We start from the raw sequence: 11,329 nt of genomic DNA on the forward strand, positions 1-11,329 counted from the left end.
ATTTCACCTAGTTTAGGTAACAATATTGTCACACAAATAATGATGGATGGCTATTTATTGAACTGAGGTGTTAGATATCTAGTAGACTGAAGCATGAATCAATAAAAGAAGGTTTTATTTAATATCTTAATTATGCCTGAAAATTGTAGTAACACAAGTGACAAAGGATCTTTAAGGATTGATTCATGAGAAAGTGATTAGAATAACGTAGTATTTATAGGGAAAAATGACTTGAGGGTAATAATAAATATTTATAATGGTTGAGAATAACTATATAAGAAGATAAAACTAGATAAAATAAGCTAATTAACTTTTCAATTGTTTTGAATCTGCTGAAACATAATGTGTCTTCAACAGCTCCCAATTGTTGAGAACTTTCAAAATTGAAGATCTTAGTAATATGTATTTATTGAGTTGCTATTATGTGCTGGATGTTGTTCTAAGTGTCCTGCATAGCTTAAATCACCAGGCTCCAGAACATTTATAAGAGATAGGCACCATCTTCTGTAATTTCAAAGGAGGACACAGAGACACATGACAGCAATGAGACTTGTCAAAGTTGTTTCGCCTGAAACAAAACAGGGTCAAGATTTAACACCAGGTGGTCCTATTTCAGGGAATCCTTGTGGCAAAGCAATTAAGTGCTTGACTGCCAACTGAAAGAAGGCTGACATTCAAACACAGGAAGAGGGAAAACTGGAGAACGCTGCTATGATCTATTTTCAATGATCACAAACAGCTCAGAAAACCCAATGGGGCAATTTTCCCAGAGAGTTGCTCTGTGCTGAAATCAGCTCCATAGAATCTAACAACAGGGCGTACTTCGATATGGGAATTAGTAACCTCCACTGCACCTTGCTTTCTTGGGATATGGTATCAGGAGAGACAGATACCTGGAGAAGGTTATCAGGCATGGTTTACAGAAGGATCAGAAAAAAAGAGGAAGATCCTCAACAAGATGGATTATGAAGATAGGTCGAAGCCAGACATGGGGTTGTGCTTTTGTCCATGTGGTCACTGTGAGTTAGAGATGCTCCTCGCACCACCACCCCCTCCCGGCAACACACAACAACTATGCTGCTGCAAAATAGATGTCAAATAACTATCAATGACTGCACGAATGTGCTGGGGAGAAAGGAGTTATGAAAATCTTATAGAATATTATTTTTAATTGAATTGTGCCCTCTTAAAAGAGCATTTTAATTGAGATTTAATAACTCTATAAAACGATAAATCTAGATGCCATGTAATAAACAGTAATTAATTAGTTAATATCAATTAAATACTAAAAATATTCATTTACATTTAACATCTAACTACTGTGATTTTCTATAGCCATCTTATTAAATGCTAATTATATTCTTAAATATTCTTACAAATTTAATGCATTAATAACAAGAATGTAAGTACATATTTACTGTATCTGCAATTCTGAGTTCATTACATGGCAAGGAGATTTATCTCTTTTCCAGTAATTAAATATACTAAGCAAACCTCAGTAACTTTTCCTAACACATACCATAACTGTTTTATTAATTTCAAATTAAATGCTCATTTAGGGCTTCTAATCTACAGCTGCCCCATACAATTTTCCACAGGCAGAGCAAAGGTTATTATATGTTTAATTAAATTGTAGATTTTAAACTTTGGGTGGAAGCTTTCTAAGAATGACTTTTGGTTTCTTACCATAGCCAGAATGAATCTTCAGATAAATAATTTTAATAGTGCATTCTACCTATTTACCATATCCCCCCCCCCATCATATCTTTGTCCTCTGTCCTTCTCCTACTCAGTCTCTGTGACGATTAGTACTTTTCTCTGTTCTCTGTGGAATCAAAGCCTGCATGCCCGCCCCCTCCTGCCCCCCTCTCCCCCCCCAGTGCCCACTTCCCCGATCCTTAAAGAACAGACCTTTCACTACTTTCACTAGCATCCTCTTCAGGTATCTACTATTTCCACTAATTACCACTTCATGGTTAGGAAGCCATCCCCATAAGGGAAATTTCAAAATAAACAAATACATAAAGAGGATGAAAGAATACGAAAAGCATCCGGTCACATCTGTAAGCAAATGAGAGCCCAGTTGGAAAGAAGGCAAGAGCAAGATAGCTCTGCCAAGGTTGCAGCCCCAGGATAGTTTCTGAAAGAAATTTGATTTCTGAAAGAGGAAACACAGCTCTTGCATCTATCAAATGATTTAGCATCTTCGGTCCTTCCAGATATGATGGGGATATCATAAAGGCAGGAGGTTGCTGTGCAGCAAGGAAAGCACATTAGCTATTAACCTTCCCCCAGCCGATCAACTTTATTTTGCAATCTTCCCTCAGAACCATTAGAATACCCTGAAGAAATAATTTTCCAATTAAAAAGGATCTCAGAGAACAAAGCCATTTTATCTCTGACTCCTGGTGTTCTTTATTCCAATAATTTAAATTGGAATTGATTTTTCAATTTAGCCGTTGACTTGCTATGGACACGCAGCTGAAAAGGCCGAATGGAATTGAACAGCTAAAATATTTATCTTTGTGATGCGCTGCTCATAAATTCACAGGAGCCCTTAAAAAAAAAGCATTTTCTTCCGCTGCCTTTGCCGTAGACAACAGCTTTTCAGCTCAGCTTGGGCAAACTGCGCAAACATGTGCACTGTGACCTCTGGGGCCTCATGGTCTATTCCTCCTGCATCCATCTCAAGATTCAATCTCCTGGAAAATAAGGAAACTCAGTCTATATCCAAAAGGATAGTGGTTCCTGCAGCCTTGCTATTTGTTGTCTGATTTGGATAAGTTATTTCTTGAAAAATAAAAACATTCTTTTCCAATATCTTTTGCCTAAGAAAAAGATGATGTAATGCAGATTGAATGCCCTCCTAATTGTTGGTGCTAAGAACCATGGATTTTTGATGGATGCTTGTTGTTAGATGCCATGGCATTGGTTCTGACTCATAGCAACCACAGGCCCTTAACATTTAATCATTTCAAATTAAATGCTGTAAATATTATGTCATTTTCATTATCCTTTTATGACTTATAATAAAAGGACTAGAATTATCTAATTATAAAAGTACTCGACGAGTTGTCACAAACTTTCTTGCCTATTCATATTCCTGATGGTTTTCCGGGCCTGGACTTCAGAGAAATGTCTATTTCCTCACTGTGCCACTCCCGCAGGTGTCCCTCTCTCCTCGGTCAATTCCTGTCCCCAGACCAGCCCTGAGGGAAATAGGAGGTGTGGGAAGAGATCCTGAGGGCCCAACATTATTAGTTTTCACTACACACCGTGTTGTTTATGTTCACACCCCTTGTAGTTTTTCCAACACCTTGTCTCTTGCATGTCTTTCTGAATTCATGATCAGAACCTGTCCTTGAATGATGGAATTTTAGTCTTTTACAGATTGTGTTCATTGCTCCATTCATTACACCAAAAACAGTGCGAGGGGTCTAGGGGTGGTCAGCACTTTTCCGCATATGTGAATTACAGTGTGGATCCCACCTGAATTTACCTCCCTACAACCAGCTTAGAATTCATGCAGGGAAAGATAATAGTCACAGCAAATGTAGTAAACCTACTTTGGGCTGAATAGTTATAAGACTATTAGCATATTTTCTATAGCAATATGCTACAGGGTAGGCAATGGTTCCTTACTCCTAAGTGCTTCATGGTCTATGCTTTTAAATGCACGGCAGCTCTAAGAATAACACGTGGCAGCATCATTCACATGGCTGGAGATCCTCCCTAAAGCCTATACAAAGCAGAAGAAACAGATATTTCAAAAATCATTTTATTGGGGCCTCTTATTACAATCTATCCATCCATCCATTGTGTCAAGCACATTTGTACATATGTTGCCATCATCATTTTCAAAACATGTTCTTTCTACTTGAGTCCTTGGAACCAGCTCCTCATTTTCTTCCCTCCCTCCCCCATCCTCCTACCCTCATGAACCCTTGATAATTTATAAATTATTATTATTTTTTCATGTCTTACACTGACTGCACCCACTTTTCTGCTATCCATCCCCCTTGGGGAGAGTGTTATATGTGGATCATTATGATCGGTTCCCATTTTCTTCCCCCACCTTGCCCCTACCCTCCTGGTCTCGCTACTTTCATTATTGGTCCAGAGGGGTTTCTCTGTCCTGGATTCCTGGTGTTGTGAGCTTTTATCTGTACCAGCATACATGCTCTGGTCTATCCGCATTTGTAAGGTAGAATTGGGATCATGCTAGTGGGAGGGAGAAAGCATTTAGAGGAATTTAGAGGAAAGTTGCATGTTTCATCGGTGCTATACTGCACACTGACTGGCTCATCTCTTCCTTATGACCCTTCTGTAAGGGGATGTCCAATTGTCTACATATGAGCTTTGGTCTCCACTCTGCCCTCCTCCTTATTCACATCAATATGATTATTTTGTTCTGGGTCTTTGTTGCCTGAACCCATTGACACCTCATGATCACACAGGCCGGTGTGCTTCTTCTGTGTGGGCTTTGTTCCCTATATCTTTAAGACACTATATCTTTTGATAGCCAGACACCATCAGCTTTCTTCACCGCCTTTGCTTATGCACCTATTTTGTCTTCAGCAATCATATCAGGAAGGGGATCATCACAGAATGCTGGTTTATTAGAACAAAGTATTCTTGCATTGAGAGAGTACTTGAGTAGAGGCCCAATGTCCATCTGCTCCCTTAATACTTAACATATAAATATATGTACATAGATCTATTTCCCTATCATTATATGTCAATATGTTTACGTATGCACATGCCTGCCTTTAGACCTCTATAAATGTCCTTTGCCTCCTAGTACTTCCTATATTTCCTTTTACTTTCCTCTTGTCCCACTCCCATGGTCAACCTTCATTCGGCTGTCATTAGTTCCTCTTGGCTTCATTGCACTTGAGCAGGCTCCTAAAGCATGCATCACATAACAGATAGAGTGAGTGCTATTGGGTCTGTTCCTGGGCAGATGTAGAGCCTCAGAAACCCTAAGTAGCAGTTCTTTTCTGTCCTGTGAGGTTTCAGTAAGTCAGTTCACTCAATGTACGTAGGCTTCATTTGGGGATGTTGTAGTGTAGTGGGAAGACCTTGGGCTGTTAACTGTAAGGTTATTAGTTCATATCAACTAGCTTCTCTATTAAAAAGAAAAATAAAGATGAGGCTGCTTGCTGCCATAAAGATGTATAGTTTCAGATACTCTTGGAGCAGTTCTGTTTTGCCCCATTGGATCACTATGAGTTGGAATTACCTCAGTGGATTGCTTAAGCCTTGATTAATAGATTAAAATGTCATTAAGAAGCTGATGGTGATATCCAAACCACATTTTAGAAAACCAAACAAAATGCAGTCACTGCCATAGAGTTGATTCCTACTCATGGTGATTGAGTAGAACTGCCTTATAAGATGTCAGACTATAAATCTTGATGGGAGAACATGGGCTGGCCTTTCTCCTGCAGAATAGTTTGTGGGTTTGAATTGCCCATCTTATAGTTAACAGCCCCAAACCTAACCCGTTGCGCTACCATAGTCCTTAAAGGAGATGGAGTATGTTGACATGTGATGAGGAGTGTGTCAGAGGTTTCTGATTGAGGCAGGCAACTTCTCGGGAAGTTTTTGGGTGTCACAAATAGTTAGGAGCTAAGTTACTCATAAAAAGGTTGGTCATTTGCTCCTCAAAATAAAGGCCAGTGGACATTCAGAAATGTCAGCACCTGAGGGGGCCATGACTAGAAATCCACTCCAGAGCAAGTGACTTGGTTTGGTTGCTTCCCCAGGAAGGACTCATTGAGGAGATATTTGAACAATGCTCTGAAAGAGCCATGTGGACACATGAGCAAGAGCCTTACAGGTAGAAGGAGCATCCTTCAGATACCCTAACTCAGGGCTGGGCATCAAGGTTTCAAGCACGGCTGGAATACAACTGAATGAAGCTGGAAGAAGTTGTTTCTTCAAAATGAGTAACTTCCCCCCCCAGAACACAGAGCCCAAACCTCTTAAACTGTTCCCACTTAAGGTGAGGTTATGCCCCACTCTATCACCTGAGAGTGTTTGCTCACTGTCTTCCTCACTGAGATGCAGGCAAACTGACATCAGAAATGTCTTCCTTTCATACATGTTCTTCCAGAGTCAGACACGGATACAGGTACCACAATTGCTTGATGAAATACTGAACCCCACTACAAAAGTTATCAAACAAGGAAGAAAGACAAATTGTATAATGAAAGTGCTATGGAACTATTTTGACCATAATAGGGGCCTTTCTGTTAGCTTTTCTTGTTCATTTTTTGTTATTGAGTATTTATTATGAACATTTTTCTGGAGCTTTCTAAGGTAGATATTTGTATCCCAAATACTGTTCAGCATTCTTTTACCAAATGTACCTAACTTGTGTTTTGGGGGAATATTTGTCTGACCCCTGTGTGCATTAAAATGCATCCCTAATATGTAGAGAGACTGTATTTGCCCGGTTCTGCAATAATTCCCTATGAGTGGATATGAATATAGGTTACTTGTCCTGATGCTTCTATGAAAGCCCAGTCTTCAGATTAACTTCTCAAGGCCCATGAGAGGTAGGGGAAGTAAGGAGCTAGAATTTTGCATGTTAATTTTTAGACCAGTGCGCATTTGCACACATACACAAACAGACACATATTCATTGAATTCTTAGTTACCTAAACCCAAAATACATGTTCCTAACTAGTTTTCAATACTGCACATCAGAAGGCAGGCTACTTGCTCAGCATGGGAGTAGAATGGCACCCCATGCCAGTACGTCTTCCCAGTGTCCCTCGTGCCAACTTTTCACTGTGTTCATGAGATACCTATTACTGACAAAAAAGAAGAAAGCATTTCAAGTTTTAAAAAATCATTTAAAAATAGAGTTTTATGATTTAAAAAGCAATTTAGTTGAGAAGGACTGGATTCATACACTTTGTTAACAATTATATATAATTGTTTTATATATATATATATACTTATAATTTCCTAACAGGTGACTATATAATATAGGAGCCATGGTGGCAGAGTGGTTACGTAGTGAGCTGTGGTCTGCGTGGTCGGCAGCTTGAAACCATCAGCAGCTCCATGGGAGAAAGACCAAGCTTTCTCCTCTCATCAGCAGTTAAAGCCCCAGAAACCTACAACCTTGACTCGTTGACAGTGAGTTTTGTTTGTTTTGATTTTTATACACTATACACGGAAAACTAAAACCTGCTGCCTTCCAATTGATATACTACAAGGCATTATCATATAGTAACAACCTTGAGTCTCTCTACTCAGCTTTTGTCTGGCAATAGTTGCTACTGTTTTGCACAGACTTCCTTGAATGCTACCAGTCTTTTGATAAAAGTTTTGATGCAATGATCAAACTGATCTCACTGTACATTCCCTTGCCCTCTATTGTCTGTCCTCAATATAGCATCAGAGGAAACAACTTAAAACACAGGGCAGAACAGATGAGTCCTCTGCTCTGAAGGCCAGGTATTTTCCAATGTATTTGGAATAAAACAAACTGCAGTAGTGTATAAATTATCCTTGTTTGTCACTGAAGGGGTTGTTGTTGGTGGTGCCATAAAGTCTGTGTATGCAATAGTGCCCGTATATAAAATAGAAGGAAGCACTACTTTGTGCTCAGTCATCTTCATGATTGTTCTTATGTTTGAGCCATTGATGGAGTCTCAGAGTCAGTCCATCTCTTAACGAGCTTTCCTCTTTTTCACTGCCCCACAACCTCTCCTCCACGGACTTGTCTCTTCTGCAAATATACCCAAAGCATGTGAGACAAGTTTCACCATTCTAGCCTCTCAGGAGCATTCTGGTTTGTACGTCTTCCAAGACAGATTTGTTTGCACCATAATTCAAATATATCAGTTCTTCTTCGGATTGCTTTATTCAATGTCCAGCTTTTGCATCCATATGAGGCGACTGAAAATACTGGGGTTTGGGTCAGGCATATCTTAGACCTTAAGGTAATATCCTTGCTTTTCAACACGTTAGAGAGGTCTTGTGCAACAGACATTATCTATGTTTGTCCTACTGTGGTGACTTGTGTGTTGCTGTGATGCTGGGAGCTTTGTCACAGGTATTTCCAGTTCCAGCAGGGAACCCTCACGCAGCGAACAGTTTCCAGCAGAGCGTCCAGACTAGGAACAGACTACAAAGGATGTGTAGGCGGGCCATTGCTGAGAAATGAGTCATGGAAACCCTTACAGACAGAATTTAAATCTTTTCCGATACTAAAAATCTCATGAAAACGAGAGCTTTAGGTAATCTATATCAATTTATTGAAAATATATTTAATGAGGGGCAGGGAAACTTGTGCTGGCATAATGTGAATTTGACTTCACCTCCTCCCAGTCTTCTGGCGACTGTGATCTTGCCCATTCTTTAAAATAACAGCAACAACAACAGTGTCTTCCTCAGGGCACAGTTACTCTTCCCTCTGCTTGAATCATGCATGGCTTTCACATCTGAACACATTCCATCATTTTCTTAAGAACCTTTCCTCCCACCCTAATTTCTTTCCTGAGAAATAATATCATCATTGACCATCTTATTTTCCACTATCATTTTTCTTCATAGCCTTTATAGTCACCTGACATATTATATATTTTACTGATTTTCCTTTTCTTATTATGCTTTCCTTGGTGGTACAGTGGTTATGCGATGGGCTGTGATCCACATGGTCAGCAGTTCAAAACTTCCCGGGAGAAAGACTCCACCTTCTACTACCATAAACTCCACCTTCTACTCTCAGAAACCCACAGGGGTCACCATGAGTCAACATTGACTCAATGGCTGTGAGTTGAGAAGTGTAGATGACATATGGATAAATACTTTCCCCTCCCCTTGAGCAAATAGTTGTTGAATCAAAAAGTGATTGAATATCACTCCATGGTGTACACACCTTCATTATTATTTCCAGATTATTTGCGGTTGTGACTAACATAACCCCCTAAAGCTCATTTCAAATACAGGAGCCCCCAACAGAGGGACTCTTCTCCTTTGATTTCCTTGTAAAGTGACTCTGATGTACATTGAATATCTCATTATTATTTTATTTATTTGTAGTCTTCATTACTATTGCCTCATGATCACTCTCTTAAAATCTGATCTTTATTTGTTTTTGGTATTTGAAAACATTGCATAGAAATATACAGATAGTAAAATCAGAAAAGTATGGGCTACAGCATTGTATGTTGTAGATCTTGATAATAGAAATATTTTAGAAATGGATAGTATTAAGGGTTATTCCCCATAGCACAAATACGTTGTAAGTTGGTAACTACCTGTGATAATTCTTTGTCTTTGACTTTTTTGGAGATTTGCTCCTTTCTATGTTTTAATAAATTATTTTTTATAATTAACATAGTTATAAATTGTTTCTCTCTCGTTACTTTTACTTGGCCATCTATTTGTGTTCTGCATCAAACTTGTCTTCATTTGGAGAGTCATTTATATTTGGTCTTGAAATGAAGTACGCGCATTTCAGTTAGCTTACAATTACACTGTAGTATTTCAGCTGTTTCCTTCATGCTTCATTGTCACCAAATTCAGGTAGATTCTCTAATGACTTATATATCATTTATCAAGAATTATTTCCTTTTCCATCTTCATTAAAGGCACTTTTATCAGTAAGGATTAGTTTGAAGTCAACATTTGTGTTAGTTTTTGGAAGCTCTATAAGCAAAAATTAGAGTGAAGATAAAGATCATATTTTAAATAGATTTCTTTTTATATATGTTTTGTTTGTATATGTAAATAATCAACCATGTGTCTGCCATTTGTTATACTGTGGTGGTTTGCATGTGGTGGTGGTATACCTGTGAGGCTAGAAGATATGTCACTAGTATTTTAATCACCAGCAGGGTCACATAAAGTTGAACAGGTTTCAGTAGAGCTTCTAGACTAGAACAAACTAGGAACAAGGAATAGCGTGTTCATTTATGAGGAATTGGTCAGGGAAAACCTTATGAATTGCAGGAGAACATTGTCAGGTATTGTATCAGAAGCTGATCCCCCCCTGCCCTGACCCCGCAGTTTGGAATGCCCTCAAAATATGAGCGAGAAGAACTTCCTTCTCAAAGTAATATCAGCCCAAATGTCATGGATGGACCACTGCCTTCAGGACCTTCATTTGATGTTGGGACATGACTAAAATGAGAAGAAACAGCTGTATGCATTATTCATAATTGGAACTTGAAATGATGTATGAATCTAGAAATTCTCAATCATTGAAAATAAGAAGGAACAGATAAAGATTAATATCCTAGGCATTTGGGAGCTAAAATGGAATGATATTGGACATTTTGAATCAGAAAAGTCATATACTGTGTCACAAATAACAAGTTCAGTAGCCATGACATCATATGCATTGTCAAAACAACATTTCCAGATCTGTATTGAAGCACAATATTGTCTGTGATAGGAAAATATCTATCCACATGTAAGCAAAAACCCAGATAATACAACAGTTATTCAGATTTATAGACCAACCACTAAAGCTATTGATGAAGAAATGGAACAATTTTGTCAATGTCCACAGTCTGAAATTGCAATCATGATGCATTGGTAAGTATTGGATGCGAAAGCTGGAACCAAAGAGGAAGAAACAGTGGTTGGAGGATACGGAGTTGGTGTTAGAAACGGAGCTTGAGATTATATGATAGAATTTTGCAAAACCAATGCCTTCTCCATTGAAAAGGCCTTTTGTCAAACAACACACACACAGAGACTTGACCAGAAAACAAATTAACTACATCTATGGGAAGAGATGATCAGAAGCTTAATATCCACAGCCAAAATGAGGCCACGAGCTGGCTGTGAAACAGAACATCAATTGCTCATATAGAAGGTCAAGTTGAAGATGAAAAAAATTAAAATAAGTCCACAAGAGTCAAAATATGGCCTTGAGTATATTCCACATGGATTTTGAGACCATCTCAGGAGCAGATGTAAAGCACTGAGTGCTGGTGACAGAAGATCTGGGGAGCTGTCGGGTGACATCAAGGAGGAAAAGATTAAAGCAGATGTCAGAATAGGCTCTGCAACTTGCTCTTGAACATGGACTAGCTGAGACAAATGTCGAAATGATGAAGTCAAAGAGCTGAACAGAAAATTTCAAAGGGCAACTTGAGAAGATAAAATAAAATATAATTAAATGTGGAAAAACCTAGAATTAGAAAACCAAAAAGGAAGAACATGTTCAGCATATTTTAAACTGAAAGGATTAAAACAAAATTTAGCCTTGTGATATAGTTGAAGTTTATTGTGCCAACCTGGCCGATACACACATGTGGGGTTAACTGAAGGGCGGAGGGATAAATGGCTCAGTGAG

Source organism: Echinops telfairi, unplaced genomic scaffold, assembly GCF_000313985.2.
Source record: "Echinops telfairi isolate 266 unplaced genomic scaffold, ASM31398v2 ScPeMD7_11;HRSCAF=52, whole genome shotgun sequence".
NCBI classification, from domain to species: domain Eukaryota; kingdom Metazoa; phylum Chordata; class Mammalia; order Afrosoricida; family Tenrecidae; genus Echinops; species Echinops telfairi.